This window comes from Rhipicephalus microplus, chromosome 8, assembly GCF_043290135.1.
Source record: "Rhipicephalus microplus isolate Deutch F79 chromosome 8, USDA_Rmic, whole genome shotgun sequence".
NCBI classification, from domain to species: Eukaryota; Metazoa; Arthropoda; class Arachnida; order Ixodida; family Ixodidae; genus Rhipicephalus; species Rhipicephalus microplus.
The window spans coordinates 965,576-985,677 of NC_134707.1; the positions used below are offsets into that span (position 1 = coordinate 965,576).

General features: G+C 45.6%; 1 protein-coding gene and 1 long non-coding RNA gene across 2 annotated transcripts in view; one reads left to right on the forward strand and one right to left on the reverse strand.

The window, feature by feature from the left end:
- Nucleotides 1-20,102, reverse strand: part of Pdrg1 (Pdrg1 prefoldin-like subunit) — a 203,672-nt gene that overhangs the window by 134,590 nt on the left and 48,980 nt on the right. The window lies entirely within an intron of this gene.
- Nucleotides 10,612-20,102, forward strand: part of LOC142769408 (uncharacterized) — a 77,194-nt gene continuing 67,703 nt past the window's right edge. The window contains exon 1 of the long non-coding RNA XR_012885828.1: nt 10,612-11,961. This is a non-coding gene — a long non-coding RNA (uncharacterized LOC142769408). The remainder of the gene's footprint in view (nt 11,962-20,102) is intronic.

The window sequence follows — 20,102 nt, forward strand, 5'->3', positions numbered from 1 at the left end:
GTGCCTCTTATGGCAACTAGCCTCTTTTCCCGCCTCAACGGACATTCCCCCTCTCCACCTTATTACAGCAAAAGCTGTTATGAGACCACAACTCGCGTCTCGCGCAGCGCCGTAGTTGTCCGCCGCCACCGGTGTTCGTAACAACTATCGCAGAAATAAGAAAAAAAAAAACAGTACCAAGGACACAGTGGAAACTCGAATTCGCTGCGTGCAAGCCCAGTATTCTACCACTTAGCGACGCCGGTGCTTGGGACATGTTGGCAATCTTGCCTTAGGCAGGCTTGATGTCGGAAAAACAATCACGTTAATGCGACTTATAAAGCGTTTTCAAATAGCGAAAGAACAACCTGTCGTCGCACAATGCGAATAGCGTAACGATTGGGTCGCGCAATGCTCCAACCCATTACAAAAGCTTGTTCTTGTTCACCTATTAATTGAGGCGCATACCCACTTCAGGCATAATTCCCCTTCATCGTCAGCCACTGATGAACAATCGGCACAAAATTCCTTGCGGATACCACGCTTCTCAGAAGAATGGAAGAATGACGAAGGATAGCATAACGAATGCCGCCCTACTACCCAGAAATCATTAATACCGTGTGGGTACTCAGCAAGTCTGCTTGCAGTAGTTACGCAACGAGTGTTTTGAAAAGGTTCTGAAAGGCCGCTCTTCTAGCTTTCGCTGTGACTGTGCTGCACCTTCCGCTCAGGCCTGGCGCTTTTTACGCTTCGCGTGAGGCGTACGAACGCTCTCTCTCTCTCTCTTTGTGTGTGTATGTGTGTGTGCGTGCGTGCGTGCGTGTGTGTGTGTTGCATGTGTGTGTATTTGTCTAAGTAAAGTTGCACGTGCTGCATATTTTATTTGTAGCCAAGTGTACTTACACCCTGTATTTTTTTTACTGAATCTCTAATAATTAACTACATCTTTTATCTTCGCTTGAATAGGTCAAACAGTTACCTTTAATTTCCTGGCCACCTCATATAACATGAGAATCACGCTTTCATTTTGTGCGGAAATATGGTTATTCCTTTTCTCTAAGTAACAAACAAAAACAACTGGTACACTTTTCTGGTTAAACATGGCTGCCTGGTTAAACATGGCTTCGTGTTTTCTTGTTGGCTTCCAAATTCTGCACATACGACGACTGCTAAACTTTCTAACGACGTGCTCAGTGTTAAACTAAAGAGGAAAGTACAAGTACTCTATTCCGAAAACACCGCTCTTACACAACGCTTGGTATGCGAGAATACGCGCGAAAAGCTAGTACGGGTGCAGACGCCACTGTGAGATTCCCGCACCATGACGTCATACACTCTTAAAAAAGTTAGTAATAAAATGTTCCCACCTCCCCGAAAAGAATCGTGAGGAATGCTTTGCGCAGCGTCTACAACGGCGTTTCGCTCGTGGGAACCCAACGTTAGAAGAATAATGTTTTGTATTATTTTTCTTACACTTTGCAGTCAATGGCGCCGTTCGCTGCACGTGGCGTTTTTCTGTCGCAAGAAACGCGGTATGCGTTTCCAGCTCTAGTAGCTAGCGTGCACTGTTAAAAAAATAGTATGAAGTGAACAAAACAAACAGCATTCTCATCTCGGCGTTGGCGTTTCACAGCGGCGTCTCGAGCACACCATAGAGTTTCCCACAATACTTACTAGAGGGAACTCTGGCGCTAGTGTCTATGGGAGCTGCAACACACGGTGCTTCAACGAGCATGGGAATGATGGGTAGTACACACATTTGACTAACATTTTTTTTACTTCGGGCCTATCTTTGGCTCCGTGTGTGTTCGTGTGGCTTGGAGCCAATTTATTACGAAACACGTATTAGCAAATATTCAGCGGTTGCGCTTCACCATTTTATTTTTTTAGACTTACTTTGCAAATTGGCTCACGAAGTTTAAAAGCATTCAATCTTTCATGACAAAACCGAAACACAGCAATAAACGAAGCCGCAAGTACGATTCGCCGCCCGCAAGTACGAAGACTAGGCAAATGTGTGTACTACCCATCATTCCCATGCTCGCTGAACGATCGCAGCGTCAGAGTGCCCTCTAGTTAATATTAAGAAACTCTATGGAGCACACACTGGATGTTCTTGAGAGGCGCCCAGCCGGCCAACGGCCAATAGTGAGGCAGGCGAGCGAACGAAAAAGTCGGGCGCAGGGAGGAAAGAGAGCGAACGGCGAGAGAGGGGGCAGTGAAGCACTGCACATACACTTTTAAAACTGCTATACACTCTCGCACCACATTCTCCGGTTGCTAGGGGCGAGGAAAAGCACGCGCGTCCGCAGCTGTTGCTATGGGAGAGGGCGGTGGAGGGATCAAGACGGACGCCTGACATAGCCCGACTAAGAAATGAATTCACATTCAAAAAGTAGCAACTGAAGCAAATAGGTGCTCACTACCTTTCTATGACCGTTACTAACCTTCTGTTGTCTAATTACTACCTACATTAGTAAACAGTTACTAGCTGCAACCATTACTAACCTTTTTGCTACCTGTTTACCACCTACATTGAAACACGCACAGCTAGTAACTGGAATGAAATAGCTAGTAACGGCAGTCGTTACTAACTTTCGTGCACCGTTACTGCCTTTTCGCTACCCGCCCGTTGACTATCTAATCCAATATTGCATGTTATACCTATTGCAGTGATTGAATAATCTCTACGTATCATTTTTAAACAAAAAATGACGCAGAATTTATACATTGATTAAAGAAAAAGCATTTGTTCTGGCTTACGCAACCGAGATATGTAAGCGTGGGTAATAAATCATAAACAATAGTTACAGCCGTTGTAATAGACACTTATGACAAACTTGGTAGATTACAACAAATGACGTGACAGATCAAAATTAACCAGATAGTCTAAATTATCCCTGAGGGCTTCCGTATGGCGTGTCCCATAATAATCTCGTTGTCTTGGAACCTCAGAATGACTATTAAATTTTAACTGCGGGTATATTACCACACTGAAATGCATCGAGACTATGACTATGAGCTGGGTCCCGATTTTGGCGACTGTAGATAATGCTTTCTTGTGATACTTTTACTTTAAATAGATATGCACACAATTTCTTATAAGTACGGTTAATTAAAATATTGTGCTCTGTTCGCCAACCCATGTAACCAAGTAGTATGGTATAGTATTCTAAAGCCACATTTTTTTAAATAATTCATCCTGAAAAACGAGTGCCCACTTGTACCAGACACGCGTCCTTGAAGAGGCCCTGAAACACATCTTCAAGTAGCCATGTATTAATTCACTGGAAGAGCTTATTGCCTTACGAATTACACGCTATAGGAACTTAAGAATCCGTCCAGTGCGGGTGGAGTTGCACAGGTTTGTCTCATGCTGCAATTGCATATTCTCTTCTCTCGTCCCGACGAAAGCGCCGGAAGCTAAGCAAGAGAAAGCAATTTTTAGCTGACTGATAAATTCTTGTGAATTTCAGGCCGCGTGCTGCGCTATAATATTTGGCTTGAGTGTTGTCGGGAGCCTCTCCTACCGATCGTCAGCGTGCTCTGACCATGCACAAAAGTGTTGCAGGGCCCCTTTAAAGTAGGGGCTATATATACTCCGAGATTCGCGTGCTGCGTATGCCGTGGCGTAGTGAACTTGCTACGTCAGTGTATTCTTCGCTTTCATGACACACCACTCAAGATTACCCGGATTCGTGCAGTGATGATAAATCAATTGACTAGTAGTAATAATGGAGAAACAATGTGGCAAAATGAACACGATAGTTCCGGTTATTTCTTTGTTTACTTTAAACCTTTAACAGTTACTACCTATAATTAGTAACGGCCAGGGGGGTGTAACTATGGGGTGGCACACTAGACTCCTGCCCCCTCCCCGCACCCCCCCCCCCTCCCGAATTTTTTTTTGACATGGCATTGAGAGTAAAAAGTGGCCATTTCAAGGGGGTGCCTCTCCCGAAATCAAGGAGGTACCCCCTCCCCTCGCAAAAAAAATTTCTGGCAACGCGTCCGGTAACGGCTAGGGTAGTTAACAGTTACTAAATGCTGCTATAGTAACGGCAAACGTTGTAGCAGTTACCACCCTCGCTGTTATTAACTGCACTTACTAACATTGTTGTAACATATGTTACAAATCATTGCTGCACCAAAGTTAGCAAGAACTACTACGTTTTTTAAGAGTGTAGATTTTAAGGCATCTACTGGGCCGTACGTAGCTTGTAATCGATAAAAAGGAAGTACATTGTCATCTGTGGGTGCCATAGACCTAGCATAAGAAGTTCCAGAAAAATTTATTGTGCCAACGTCGCCAAAACACGAAAAATACGTTTTGAAATTTCTCACGTCGCACGCGGGGATATAAAAACGAAACTTCAACCTCGATTATATATATATATATATATATATATATATATATATATATATATATATATATATATATATATATATATATATATATATATATATATATATATATATACACTCTTCCTCTCCATAGCGAGTGGACGCGACGCCGAATTGACAAGCCTCGCCCTGTAACGTGTGTGTAGTGTGGTCAGATATTTTATAGTATATGTATGTGCCGGACAGAAGAGAAGCACTTCCATGGCACACAGCAGAGGGAAGGGAAGGATGTCCTCTCAGTCAAGATAAAAAGACGACCGGGAAAAAAAAAGCGCTGCATGGGCGTCATCACCGTGTGATGCACGATAACACGGTGACGGGATGAGACATTTACACACCGATAACAGCTCTGGATGCGGCGATGGCGTAGTGGTTAGAGCATCCGGCTCGCATGCAAGAGGTCCGTGGTTCAAATCCCGGTACCGCGCAGTTTCCAACCGTGTTAAAAAAAAAAATCCGCGTGTTGATGGTACTGCATTAAAAGGCCTGGGGTGCGGCCTCACCGGCAAACACCGCCGAGAACGCACTCCCTCACCAGAGAAGGATTGGCCACCCTGGTGCAGTATCTGGCCACTACCTCCCACATGCTTACGTCAAATAACTCACGGCCCTCAGCCCCAGCAGCTGCGAAGCAACTGACCACGGCGGCGGTCAGATCTGCAACGCAGCAAAGAGTGCTAAGAATCTCTGGATCTGGACAGGCCGCCATTGGAACCTGAACTTGGCAACGTTTAACGCTAGAACTTTATCTAGTGAGGGAAGTCTAGCTGTACTATTCGAGGAGCTAGAAAGTGTTAAATGGGATATAATAGGGCTCAGTGAGGTTAGGAGGACAGATGAGGCCTATACGGTGCTACAGAATGGGCACGTCCTTTGCTATCGAGGCTTGGCAGACAGAAGAGAACTGGGAGTGGGGTTCCTAATTCACAGAAAATAGCTGGCAACATAGAGGAATATTATAGCATTAATGAAAGGGTGGTAGGTATTGTAATTAAACTGAATAAAAGATACAAGATGAAGGTAGTACAGGCTTACGCGCCTACATCCAGCCATGATGACGCTTCAGTTGAAAGCTTCTATGAAGACGTGTAATCGGCAATGAGTAAGGTAAAAACACAGTATACTATAGTGATGGGCGTCTTTAATGCAAAGGTAGGGAAGAAGCAGGCTGGAGACCAGGCAGTGAAAGATTATGGCATCGGCACTAGAAACGCCAGAGGAGAGCTACTAGTAGAATTCGCAGAACGCAGTAATTTGCGGATTTTGAATACTTTCTACCGAAAACGAGAAAACCGCAAGTGGACATGGAGGAGCCCTAATGGCGAAAATAAGAACGAAATAGACTTTATAATGAGTGCACACCCTGGAATCGTGCAGGATGTGGAAGTGATTGGCAAGGTACGATGCAGTGACCATAGAATGGTACGGTCTCGAATTCGCCTAGACTTGAAGAAGGAACGACAGAAACTGATACGCAAGAAGCCAATCAATCAGCTAGCACTGAGAGGGAAAGTACAGGAATTCAGAGTGTCGCTGCAGAACAGGCACTCGGCTCTTAGTGAGGAAACCAACCTTAGCGTAGATACAATGAATAATAATCTGACGAGTATCATTACGGAGTGTGCAGTGGAAGTTGGAGGCAGGGTAGTAAGACAGGACACTGGCAAGCTTTCCCAGGAAACGAAGAACCTAATTAAGAAGCGTCAAATCATGAAAGTGTCAAGTACAACAGAAAAAACAGAACTGGCAGAGCTTTCGAAGTTGATTAATAGACGTAAGGTATGCGATTTAAGAAGGTATAACATGGAGAGAATTGAACACGCTCTGAAAAACAGAGGAAGTGTCAAAGCATTGAAGAGGAAACTTGGGATAGGCAAAAGTCGGATGTATGCACTAAGGGACAAAGAAGGCAGAATAACTACCAATATGGATAGGATAGTTAAAATAGCGGAGGAGTTTTACAGAGATCTGTACAGTAGCCGAGACAACCACGACCTTAATACTATAAGAACTAGCAGTAACCCAGATTACACCCCACCAGTAATGATAGAAGAAGTCAGAAAAGCTTTGGAGAGCATGCAAAGAGGCAAAGCTGCTGGTGAGGATCAGGTAACATCAGATCTGCTGAAAGATGGAGGACAGATTGTGTTAGAAAAACTAGCCACCCTGTTTACGAGGTGTCTCCTGACGGGAAGAGTACCAGAGTCTTGGAAGAACGCTAACATTATCTTAATACATAAGAAAGGAGATGACAAGGACTTGAAGAATTACAGGCCGATCAGCTTGCTCTCTGTAGTATACAAGCTATCTACAAAGGTAATTGCTAACAGAGTAAAGAAAACATTAGAATTCAATCAACCAAAGGAACAAGCAGGATTTCGAACAGGCTACACAACAATCGACCACATTCATACTATCAATCAGATAATAGAGAAACGCTCAGAATATAACCAACCACTATACATAGCCTTCATAGATTACGAGAAAGCGTTTGATTCAGTAGAAATATCAGCCGTCATACAAACACTGCGGAATCAGGGCGTAGATGTAGTATATATAAACATTCTGGAAGAAATCTACAGGGGATCAACTGCTACCATAGTGCTTCATAAAGAAAGCAACAGAATACCAATCAAGAAGGGTGTAAGGCAGGGGGACACAATTTCCCCAATGCTATTTACCGCGTGCTTACAGGAGGTTTTCAGAAGCCTAGAATGGGAACAGTAAGGGATAAGAGTCAATGGAGAATACCTTAGTAACCTGCGCTTCGCCGATGAGATTGCATTGCTGAGTAACTCAGGGGACGAATTGCAACTCATGATTACGGAGTTAGACAAGGAGAGCAGAAAGGTGGGTCTTAAAATTAATCTGCAGAAAACGAAAGTAATGTACAACAACCTCGGCAAGGAGCAGCGCTTCGAGATAGGTAATAGTGCACTTGAAGTTGTAAAAGACTATGTCTACTTAGGGCAGGTAATAACCGCAGAGCCGAACCACGAGATTGAAGTAACTAGAAGAATAAGAATGGGGTGGAGCACATTCGGCAAGCAATCTCAAATTATGACAGGTAGATTGCCACTATCCCTCAAGAGGAAGGTATATAACAGCTGTATCTTGCCGGTACTTAGCTACGGAGCAGAAACCTGTAGACTTACAAAAAGGGTTCAGCTTAAATTGAGGACGACGCAGCGAGCAATGGAAAGAAAAATGGTAGGTGTAACCTCAAGAGACGAGAAGAGAGCAGAATGGATTAGGGAACAAACGGGGGTTAAGGATATCATAGCTGAAATCAAGAAGAAGAAATGGACATGGGCAGGGCATGTAGCGCGTAGACAGGATAACCGCTGGTCATTAAGGGTAACTGACTGGATTCCCAGAGAAGGGAAGCGGGTTAGGGGGAGACAGAAGATTAGGTGGGCAGATGAGATTGACATGTTTGCGGGTATAAATTGGCAGCAGCAAACACAGGACCGGGTTAACTGGCGGAACTTGGGAGAGGCCTTTGTCCTGCAGTGGACGTAGGCAGGCTGATGATGATGATGATGAACAGCTCTGGAACTGGCTGCAACATTACGACGCTTTGGAGAGCAGCTTCTCTGCCGAACGCGTGCGCTGCTACTTGCTTGTAAGCCTGTCACGTCAGAGGCCAGTTTTTAGATGCGAAGCAGCTTTTTGACTAGCCTGCACGTGTAACGCTGTCTCTCCATACGCACCGTTCTCCTCGCTGCAGGCGTTGGCGCGGTGCCAAATAGGCTAGCTCACGCTCTCCTAGCCGTGCGCGGTGACGTCTCTCTCCCTCGCCTGCCCCGCGCTCGCCGCGTGTAAGCTCTCTAGGTTCACCCTCTCCACCGCTCGAAACGCTCGAACCCCCTCCTCACGTGGGCATCATCTCACGACCTCGAGCTCTCTCTATCTGTCGGCGAAAAGAAGCCGCGAGCCGGCGGGTGCGCGCACTGCGCACGTTTCGAGAATCTCGCGGCACCGACAATGTGGACAGCGCGCCGCTCCTTGCCGCGCGATGCCGTCGTGGTAGAGTGTATTCTAGTACACTGTAGTGGCGGCATGCTTCCCGCTAGTGCGCGCGTACGTACCTTTCCCGGTTGTCGCCGGCGTTGCGAGGGTTAGCGAAGCCGATCGCGTTTGCGAATGGCGACGTCAACACCAACGAGGCGCGAGCCAGGGAAGCCGAATGCAAGCATCGGCACTAGAATACTAGCGACACCGACGAGGTGGGAGTGAAGAACACTGATCGTGTTCAAGAATACAGACGGCGCGCGGGTAACACCGACGAGACGCGAGCCAAGGAAGCCGAGCGCAAGTGTCTTCAACGCGTCCCGCCTCCCGTGTCTTTGCGTTTTAAACAAACGTTTACTCGAGTAAACGCTACGCCGAGTTACGCTTCAAACCACTCTTCCAGCACCCGCGTCGACGCCCGTTTCAACAAGGTCAACGCCACGCGCACCGCTGCTGCTTCGCATCCCATCAAGGTTCCATTCGGGGAGATAGTCCATTATTTTGTCCTACCTTTTTCTAGTTTAACTTTTAATAGCATGATGATTTTGATCATTCGCTTAATCGAAATTATTACATTAAGCCCTTTGCCCAGCTCCCTTATTTTCAGGAAAAGTACACATCTCGGAATCTTGTTGGCCGATCCTCTTACCGGTTGTTGGCTTTCGTGTTCGTGCCACTAATGACTACACATACAAATGAATCGCTTTCTGTATCACAAGCGCTTTGGTGCTTAATTTTTGCATTACTCAATGCCAAGTTACACTTGTATTCTTCATGCGCGATTGATTGTTCGTCACCCTGCTGATCTGCCAACTTGTCACGGGACCTATTCAAGCTCTCGAATACTTATGCAAGGGAAATTGATTGGTCGATTTTTCTACGGTAACGGGTACGAGTTGTGAATGCACGACACAAATGGCTTATGTGAAACAAACAAACAACAACAACAAAAAAACTAGCACTGAACGCCGTCGACTTCCCTTCGTTGGTAGCCTGTGCAAGAAGGCCTGCATTTGAGACGCGGTGCATTGACGGCTCACGTGCAAACATAGGCGTGCGTAGAGTTCCCCATCAGGAGGGGTCGTGTTCATTTCTGCGCCCCCCTCCTAATTAGGTCAATTTATGGGCCAGATGTAACGCCCCCTTTTAGGTGACTAGGGGGGAACAACCACCTGTGCGTGGAAATCGGTTTGCACACAACGAATAGCATTAATACGGACACATTGGAAGACAACTTTATGGTACTCAGCAATACTTAGGTCAGTAAGGAAAGCACTTTTGTAGTGAAACGAGCTACTTTTGTGAGCTAATAGTTAAGTAACGCCAATTATCATGACGTTACTACAGTCATGATATTGCTTGTAACTTGATCCTCAAGCAATTTAACAAAGTGGGGTTCTAGCGAAAACAACCCCTGAAGGTTGCACATTTCCAGGAATCGCGGACACCTGGACATGGCGCCACCTATCGGCGACTGGAACAATATAGCCTGCCATAACTGAATGGGACATAGGTGAGAAAACTGTATCTCTTGAGAAAATCTAGTTATCAAAAATGACTCCGGCTTATACGTAGCAGAGACCGACATGTACATTTTGGTAAGATTGCAGAGTCGAAGCCTGTGGCTTCCCAGGACAATTAAACATCGCCCATCGAAACACATGAGAACGCATTGTTCAATATTAGAAACTCGGGGAAGCCACGCGGTTTGTAGTGCGACACTAACATTGCCCGAGTGTTCAAATAAGTCTCCGCTGCATAGATGCGAGAGTCGTTTCTGATAACAACATTTCTTCGTCAGATATGATTTTTCTCGTCAGTTTCCCATTCAGTAATTACGACAAGCCACCGCTATGGCCGACGAGAGATCGCACTACGTGCAGATGTCCCCAAATGCTGGTCTGCGCATTGCTCAATGCTCGTCCGTCTTTGTTCCTGCCTCTCGTGTTTTGAGCTTGGAGTTGTTCAGTATGCTGTAACGTGTAATGTAATTAAGTTATATTTGAAAGATTCCACAACAGTAGTTACTAAAATGATTACTTTTTAAGAATGATTTCGCCATCTGCCTGGCATAGAAATTTTTGCAGTGTAGTTTGCACTGTGGTTTCCGGACACTTGTCATGGAAAATCCCCAAGCCTGTATTTAGTCTGCGCAGAGCTTTTGCTAGCTTCCCAAGGCCTCCTATCTGCTGGCCGAGATAGGCGACTGTTTGTCGTCGTTGGTATCGCGGCGTTTTTCCGGACTAGTTGTCGCACTGACTCGAACGGCGCCGCAGGACCCTTTCAAGAGCAGCAGCGAACCGTTAGAAGCGCAGATCAGATTTCGCTTGCTTTGAACTTGTCCACTGGCGTTCGAGGCTACATATTCAACCACTTAACTAAACTTTTCGTCTCTTTTTCCACTTACCTGGCCCATATGCCATTTTCGTACTACAGCAAAAGCTCTTATGAGATCAACACTCGGGTAACGTGCGGCGCCGTAGTTGTCCACCGCCGCCGCCGCCAGTGTCCGTAACCACATCGCACGAAATAAGAAAAAAAAAGCTAGTACCAATGACCCAGTGGGGCTCGAAATCGGGTCCATTGGGCGCCAGCCCAGTATTCTACCACTGAGCGACGCCGGTGTTTGGCACTGCCGAATGCAACCCAGCCCATTCGTATCTTCGGTGAATTTCCTTTTTGTTGTTAGGTTAGTGTCGTATTCTTGCATACACTCCTATGTATAGTTTTACATCTTAAATTCTTTTTGCTTCGCCAAGCCATTCGATGTTATCTTCATTTTGAGGCCTACCCTAATACTTTGTTGGTTTATTTCGAGAATCATTTATTGCAATTCGTTGCCATCGTTACTCAAGCACGATGTTGTCCGCAATTCGTAGGTTTTTGCTAAGCAATCCTCCGTCAACCTTGATTCCCTTATACAGTGTTTTTATTTATTTATTTTATTTATTTTCACCCTTTAGGCTCTGCGCTAGAAGTTCCCTTCAACGGAAACGCCTCATGCCGTATAGCACATATAGTTGGAGAAACAAACATGAACAAAAAAGGTGGTTAGCGTTTTTCACAGATTTCCGCAGCCCATCGCAACGATACTTTAAAATAAAACAAGTATTTCGCCCGCGAATAAAAAAATAACATGTACAGCGCGGGGCATGAAAGGAAGCCCCTTGCGGCTGGACCTCGTGTTCTCTCTGTATCGCGGGATCCGGCACAGATTGCGCAAACCGCTCGCGCAGATTGAGATAGCTCGGGGCGCGAGTGTGACGCCATCGCAGTCAATGGGGCGGCGAGAAAAACGAGGAAGTCTTCTTGCGAAATGACCTCTCTTCGGCGGCGTAGTTGCCCTCTGCACGCACCACGTGCACACTATCACAGCGCCAACCCCCTCTCCTTTATGCTTTCTGTCCAGGACAGTTGTTTCAACGCCAATGATTCCCTGCTCTTCGACGATAAGCTCATTCCTTGGAAAGTTTCCGCTAGCGCGACAGGGAGATAGCTTTGCGTCCCACAAACACTCGACTTCTGCATGTCGACTTGCAGCCAAATCGATTGTGGAACACGCAGGTCTGGGTGAGATCGACATGTGTCCGAAAGTTCATATTTTAGATTTCATTAACTATTTTATGTGCACCTCTCACCAGGTCACCCGGAAGTCAACTTAGTTTTTTTATTAACTGCATAATGTAGGGAAAAAAATCTAACTTGGCAGACACGGAGGGACCAATTTTGTCACCTGTCATTCTGGAAAGTTTGGGATGCTATAAGAAGCTAAATGTTTTTGTTACAAGCTAGCTATACCTTACCTGAAATTTATTCGTAATGAAAAATGAATTCGTACGGTTTAATGTTTGTAGACCGAAAGGAAACAGTTTCTACAAATGTTTAATTATGCGACATTTTATAAAAAATCAATGTATTTATTATATTTTTTCTCCGAAGGCAATGCAAGCAGCGCTTACAAACTTGACGCGTTTTGTGAATTTGATGTGTTCATTAAGTGCATAAAATGTTGTTACCGTAAGCCAAATATATAGTTTTATATATTGCCTCAAACTTCTCACATTGGCGAAAGTGAACTCACTGAAATTTGAATATTAAAAGAAAAAGCCATCTTCGATTTGTCTTAAAATCTCATAGCGACAATCGAATGCAATCGAAAAGTAATATAAAAAGACATGCTGCATTATTTTGTTTTTGGCGACAATATTCGTGAGCTTTTTGAGAATGTGCTGATATGCTGAGAAATCGGAACAGAAAAGCGGCAATCAGCTTCAAACGCGAATAAACATGACCGCATTTGAAGAAGAAAGGCTGTTTCAGCAGTGTGACGAATATATACCTATGAAGCCGCATTTATGCTCCTTATTACGCAGCTTTAATGGACGAAATCTTCGACACTGTAACTCAGTTTGTCTATATTTGCAGATAAACTTAAGCATGAAAATGTTCCAACGCAAGTGTTGGGTCTCGCAAGATAAAGCATATGCGCTTGAAGTACCCACACTGCTCTTTTGATGATGACTGCGTGAAACAAGATATGCGCTCAAAAAGCTGCATCTTTTGCAGGTAGCACATTTAGCAGCACGTGACACTATCAAGACACGACCACGATCAGTGCCCTCAGATGTGCTTAGCTAAACATGCCAAGAACGTATGCCTAGAACACGTGGCAACAATTTTCACCGACTCTTCTTAAACTGACAGAAGGTATCTAGCTCTTCTGCAGTTGCACACAGCAACTTGACATTTTTTAGCCTCACGCTCATTTGCACCACTATTGCGGATGCTGGCTTAATCACAGCTGAGCTTGCCGCTCTCAGGTTGTAGAGCGTAGCCTGATGCTTTACCAGGCCACCAACACCGTCACAACAGTTCTTGCTATGGCCTGTGGCCGAAAAAAAATCCATTTAGTTGATATGTGATCTTTCTGACACAACTCAAACAACTGGTATGACGATAGTTATAGCGCGAGAACAGCAGGACGACACAAACAAGAAGGACACGAAGGACACGAGCGCTCGTGTCCTTCGTGTCTGTGTCGTCCTTCTGTTCTCGCGCCGTAACTATCGTCATGTCATACCAACTAGCCCAAGCTGCCACACTTCGAACAACTGGTACCTTTTTTTTAGGTGACTATAATGGCGCCATCAGAAACATAAATAACATGCGTGTCAGGCTTCATGTAGTTGTGGATTATTTGTAAAACAAAACAGGCACGTGCAGCATCATGGCATGTGTCATCACCGATGACGGCAAAACTTTGGATTGAATGCTTGCTTGTGACGACACACGGGAATATAAACACCTGTCTTTTGTGCCAGTGATACGACTGTACCTCATTTGGTAAAATGGCTGTCCATTTTTTCGGCGATATCAAAGTGAAAAATATAATATTGCTTTTCTTGATTTTCTTTCGCCAGGCTGATTCTCGAATATATCTTATGTAATCATGGGTAATCCACTTCACGAACCATATACTCGCAAAAAAGCACTGGCCCGCGCTGTTTTGTTTGTTTGTTTTTTTCACTAGATCGCCATACTGCATAGGCCACCTCAATTTCTTCGGGGATTCCCAAACATGTAGCTGTCAGGGCATACTCCTTAGCACAACGGCCTCAAAAACAATCACTTGTAGGGGAGCTGCAAAGACACAGTTTTTTCAAGAAGTCGGCCGTGTAGGCACCATCGGTGACGTCTTGTATAGGCAGAAAGACACTTCGTGGCATTAGCACATTATATAAAAAAAAAATACACACTTCTTGCTGTGGTGTAAGAAGAACCCACTTCGGCCATAGAGAATAAAAGTTTTAGAGCCTGCCCCGCCGCGGTGGTCTAGTGGCTAAGGTACTCGGCTACTGACCCGCAGGTCGCGGGTTCGAATCCCGGCTGCGGCGGCTGCATTTCCGATGGAGGCGGAAATGTTGTAGGCCCGTGTGCTCAGATTTGGGTGCACGTTAAAGAACCCCAGGTGGTCGAAATTTCCGGAGCCCTCCACTACGGCGTCTCTCATAATCATATGGTGGTTTTGGGACGTTAAACCCCACATATCAATCAATCAAACTTTTAGAGCCTAATATACATGTGTGGATTACCTTCTTCAAAGAGACGGTAAGCATCTCGCACCGAACGGGTCATAAATTTTTTGGAAACAAGCTCATTTTACCGTCAATGAAAACAGACACCACATCTTTCTTGTTGGGACTCTGCCGAGAGCAGCCATACTCATCATTGGAGTAGTAATTCATAGCTGCCTGGATGTCCATTGGGTTCAGCCGTGCGCTTTTGAGCGCATTGGTGCTGACCATATCCCGTGTTTTTCGCGCCAGCGTCGGGATTTCTATATCATGTAAGCTGACAAGTTTGGTGTAAGCGCTTGGAGTTATCGGCGCTCTATATCGCTCGGCAACAGTGTCATTCGCTCTTGATACGAAGAACACGCGCCTGTTTGAAGTTATTGAACCACTGAACACACACACTGCATTTTAAATCTAATGGTCCCGAATGGCGGTTACACACATTACGGGGACAATTCATGGTTACCGCAGAATTGTTGCTAAGTTGGCTCTGCTTTAAATGAACTTTGCTATTTTGCGCATGCAGCTTCTCCAGTCGCATGTGTAGCAATGCTTCAGGCGTTTTTACGCACCGCTCTTGATGTATGTCTTCTTCTTCTATTTGTGCTCAAAGCTTATTTTACCGTCAAACCAGTATTTCTATGCAAATGTACAGTGTCATTTTTTATGCAAGGGAGCACGGGAGCGCGTGGCCTGCGCGCACCAGCTGGTAGCGCACTCAACCGGGAGCGAGAGTCTCTTTTCGCGTCATCTCTCGGCGAGCCAAACAAGCCTATGGAACCAGCAGCAAGATTGCTACCTCCTCCCCTTCAAGGCGATTATCGGGAAGAAATTGCGGTCTTTCCGCTGGTTCCATATAATCAATAAATGATTGTTTTGCTCGCCCAGAGATGACGCGGACTGTGGTTAATCTCGTTCCCAGTTGACCGCACTGCCAGCAGGCCACACGCTCCTGTGTTCCCTTTCATAAAAAAATGATACTGTACACTTGGACGTCTTCGGAGCGTAATAAATAAGACGGCATCGTGGCAGAGCAGTGCAAAAGACGGAACGCAGAGCAGCTTGAGTTAGCACGTAATCACTACAGCACCATATGAAAAAAATCCCGGCTGCGGCGGCTGCATTTCCGATGGAGGCGGAAATGTTGTAGGCCCGTGTGCTCAGATTTGGGTGCACGTTAAAGAACCCCAGGTGGTCTGAATTTCCGCAGCCCTCCACTACGGCGTCTCTCATGATGATATGGTGGCTTTGGGACGTTAAACCCCACAAATCAATCAACCCAATGAAGAAAAAAAAGCTACCTTGAGCCTGATTTGTGATCGCAGAGCTTTTTTCTTATTGCTTCTGGTGCCTTGTCACTTTCCTACGGGCTTTATTTTTTTTTAAACAATGGTTCTTGTTTTTTGTTCTTTATTGAACGTTCACTGTGGACTAAGAATGAAAGCAGCGCACAGCAGATTGGACGCACAGAAGACACAAACACGGCGCTGAATTAAGTTTTAGCTGTTATAGTTCATGTTCTACACAGTAGTTCCACACTACATGAACAGCACGAAACACATAAATGTATTATATTTAAACATATATTAAAAATAACAGCACATTCATGGAGTGAATGATGATGAGTGGGGCGAGGCGTCCGTCCGTGTGTGTGTACATCCGTCCGTGCGTCCGGATGGACAGAGGCACGGATGGAAGCACGAACGGACGCACAAACGGACAGACGGGCGCACAGATGAATGGACGAACAAAAACATGGAAGGACAGACAGACGGACGGACGAAAGCATGGACGGACTGACGCACAGATGGACGGACGAACGAACGGACGGACGGAAGCATGGACGGACAGACAGATGGATGAACGGGAACACGAACGGACGGACACGCGGACGCTACGCTCTCATCATCATCATTCAATTTGTGGGTATGCTGTGAAAACCACTAACACCATTTAGTTTTACTACTACAACGGAGGAGGGAATGACCCACGGCCTAAAAAGCAAGGGAGAAAATTCCCTTATAAGGACTTAAAGTGGACTTTCTGGCTGTGGACAAAGTAGAATCGAACCAGAGCCTGACACAGACAATGTGAGGGCGTCCCAGCGCCAAAACTAAATTGCAAAGCTGGCGCTACACGCGCGGGCCTTTCGTGCTCGGCTCGCGCCACGGTCGGTTGGCGCGGCGCGGAGGGTTTTTCTTGCGAGCAGCCGACGTTTTACCTCGAGCTTTGAAAGTTTCGCTCTTAAAGCATTTTTAAATACCGAAGGAATGCGTGAACTACAGATTTATTTCGGTTAAAGAAAGGCCGTATGCACAAGGTGGTGAAGATGGAACCAGGCAACAAGGCAAGCACATCACCACCATGTATGATTTTAGCATATGCGGTCACCTCTGCCCAAAAGCGCCAGCTCTATGAAAAGACATAGCCCTGTAAAGATTATGCAGTTACGCTGCGAAGACCAACCGAGGAAGCACCGGAGCTGCAATCGTGGCCTCACGCTCACTTCGCTCAACCAGCTAAAAAGCTTGCTGTACATGGCTGTACAATCTCTCCTAACCCTCACTCTCCACCTCTTGTTATGCTACCCTTTCCTTCCTCACCTATCTAAACCTCAGTTACACCATCTTGCACAACACAAGGCTATGCCACCCTCGCTCACCTTTCCCTCGCTGAACTACGTTATACAAGGATGTGCCATCTCACCTCCGCCTCCCCCTCACAGCACTTCCCGTTCCTACCGCTATGCTGCAAGCTGCCTGGCCCGTAACCACTTTCTGAGGCGAAGGCCCGCCGTGTTTTGTGCGGAAGTTCCTAGAGTTGTATCAAATTGAAACAGCCCCTGCCTTGGCGTCTTGCAGATTTCACGCGCAGGTGGGCGGACTGGCGGTACCTCGCAAGACGTAGCTGTCTGCTGCCAACAAAAAGTACTTGTATTTTTATTTTTATTTATTTATTCGAGTACCTACAGCGCCCAGTTTGGGCATTACAGTAGGGGGGAGGAGACATAAAACTTGAAATTGATACAGGGTATGAATACCGATAACAAAACAAGTAAGCATGCTCAGCTTATACAGTGTGTACACATTCTCGGGAACACGAGGCAATCAAGGAAAAGTAAAACACAAACAGAAATGCAGACAGAAATTGGCATCTTTCATTTCAACAAAAATTGTGACAGAGCATTTTGAAATGAGGGTGGCGGGGTGGATACAATATATTCTGGTAGGTTGTTCCATTCGTGTGTGGTTTTCGGGAAGAAGGAGTTTTTGTAAGTATTTATGCGACATCGGTATTCGCGAACTTTGCGGGAGTGATCTAGGCGAGAGGATACATAAGTGGGATCTTTAATGTACACGTCTTTATTTAAACCAGTGCTACCAATATAAATATTATGAAATAGATTTAATCTTAAGAATTTGCGCCTGTCCTGCAGGAGAGGCCAACCCAAATGTTTACGAATGCACCAAGAGCGGTTAGTGAAATCATAGTTACCAGACACAAAACGCGCTGCTCGTTTCTGAACCCTTTCTAGCGCATTAGTACATATATTAGTGTCTGGATCCCAAGCCACACAACCGTACTCTAAAATTGAGCGAACGTTAGAAAGATAGAGCGTTTCCTTTCGTTTGGGTGGGGCCTGTTTAAAGTTACGCTTCAGGAAGTTCAATACACGGCTCGCTTTAGCACCGACGTATTCAATGTGGTCGTTCCAGGATAGGTTGCTCGTAAAGAAAACGCCTAGGTACTTATATTTAGACACAACTTCCAAACGATTGTCTCCAAGAAAGTAATTCGTATTTAGAATGTTCTTTTTGTTTGTGAAGCGAACGGTATTACATTTTGAAAAGTTAGGTGTCATGTTCCATGTGGTGCACCATGATAACACAGCATTTAGATCACTTTGTAGTTGAGCAGAATCTTGAGCAGACGTGACGTCACGATATATGCAGCAGTCATCTGCATACATGCGCATGCGGCTGGATACTTGTTGGGTTATATCATTTATAAATATCAAAAAAAGAAGGGGTCCCAAAACAGATCCCTGGGGTACCCCTGATAAGACATCGACTTCAGATGAAGTCACTCCCTCGAAACAACCCGCTGTTTTCTACCAACAAGATACGCTTCAAGCCACTTCAACAAAGAGGGAGGGATATTTAGAGCAGACAGTTTAAGTAATAATAAATTGTGTGATACAGAATCAAAGGCTTTTTGAAAATCTAAAAATACACAGTCCACTTGGCATTCATTGTCGATCAAGGCAGCTATATCATGACTAAATTCAATTAGTTGAGTATCGCAGGACAACCCTTTTCTGAAACCGTGTTGCGTAGTGCAGAAAAAGTTATTATCTTGAAGATGGGAGATTAAATTGGTAGAGGTAATGTGTTCCATCAATTTACATATTACACAAGTCAGCGAGATCGGTCTGTAATTTTTTGTTCGCGTTTTGTCTCCAGCTTTGAAGATAGGGGCAACGTTGGCACTTTTCCAGTCGTCAGGTAAACAGCCGTTTCATACATGAAAAGGCCAGCAATCTCTAGTGATCGCTCGGGTAACATCTTCACGTTGCCTTGTGCTCCCCTTTGGCACGACTGGTGAACAAAAGAAAGCGGGGACAGCACAAAAGAACGCGGGTACCGAACGACCCCTCTGGTGTCCTGCGCTGACACTGAAAGTTCAGGTGGCTGCCATCGTGACGTACACACAGTAGATAGAGCCTGTATGCGACGTCACGGGAAAGCTAAGCTATACAGCCGCATAATAACAGATCGGCCTTTTTTTGTAAGGCACAGCATTTTTTTCGCCGTAATAACGAAAAAAAAATTGTTATTGCCGGTAAGAACACTGAACTATCAATGCTAACGCAGCGACTGCAACAATTGATTGATTGATTTGTAGGGTTTAACGTCCCAAAACCACTACTTGATTATGAGAAAACGCCGTAGTGGAGGGCTCCGGAAATTTTGACCACCTGGGGTTCTTTAACGTGCACCCAAATCTGAGTACACGGGCCTACAACAATTCCGCCTCCATCGGAAATGCAGCCGCCGCAGCCGGGAATCGAACCCGCGACCTGCGGGCCAGCAGCCGAGTACCTTAGCCACTAGACCACCGCGGCGGGGCGGCGACTGCAACAAGTCTGATGATGTATGAAACAGTTAGGCGTTAGGTTCGGCAAGGAGACGATTGAAAGGAGCATGACCACGCCGACAAGACGCATCTCCTTGTGATGTCCCATGTACGTAAAAAATGTATTGCTTATAGGTTACTCATAAAGATAGGCCTTCGGAAGTTGTGGTGAACGTGCGTGTTCTTTCAAACAAAGGGCATGCTCCTCTCGGGGAGTTGTTCATTGAACCCGCTGACGTAAGTGTGCGTAAATGAGCGCTTCCGTTAGAATTACACTGTCCTCAATCTCGTTCACCGTGATGGAGAGTGCAGAGCCAATGAAAGCAGCAGCAGCAATGAAAGCAGCGCCATGGCGAGGCTACAAAATTGTGTTACACCTTCGAATTAAGAATTTCATTACCAAACCGGGTTTTAAGGGGTGTCTGATGACGTTGCAGTGATATACGTGCCGTTTGTCTACTGGAGCGTTTTTTTCGCTGAAATAAAATTAGTTGT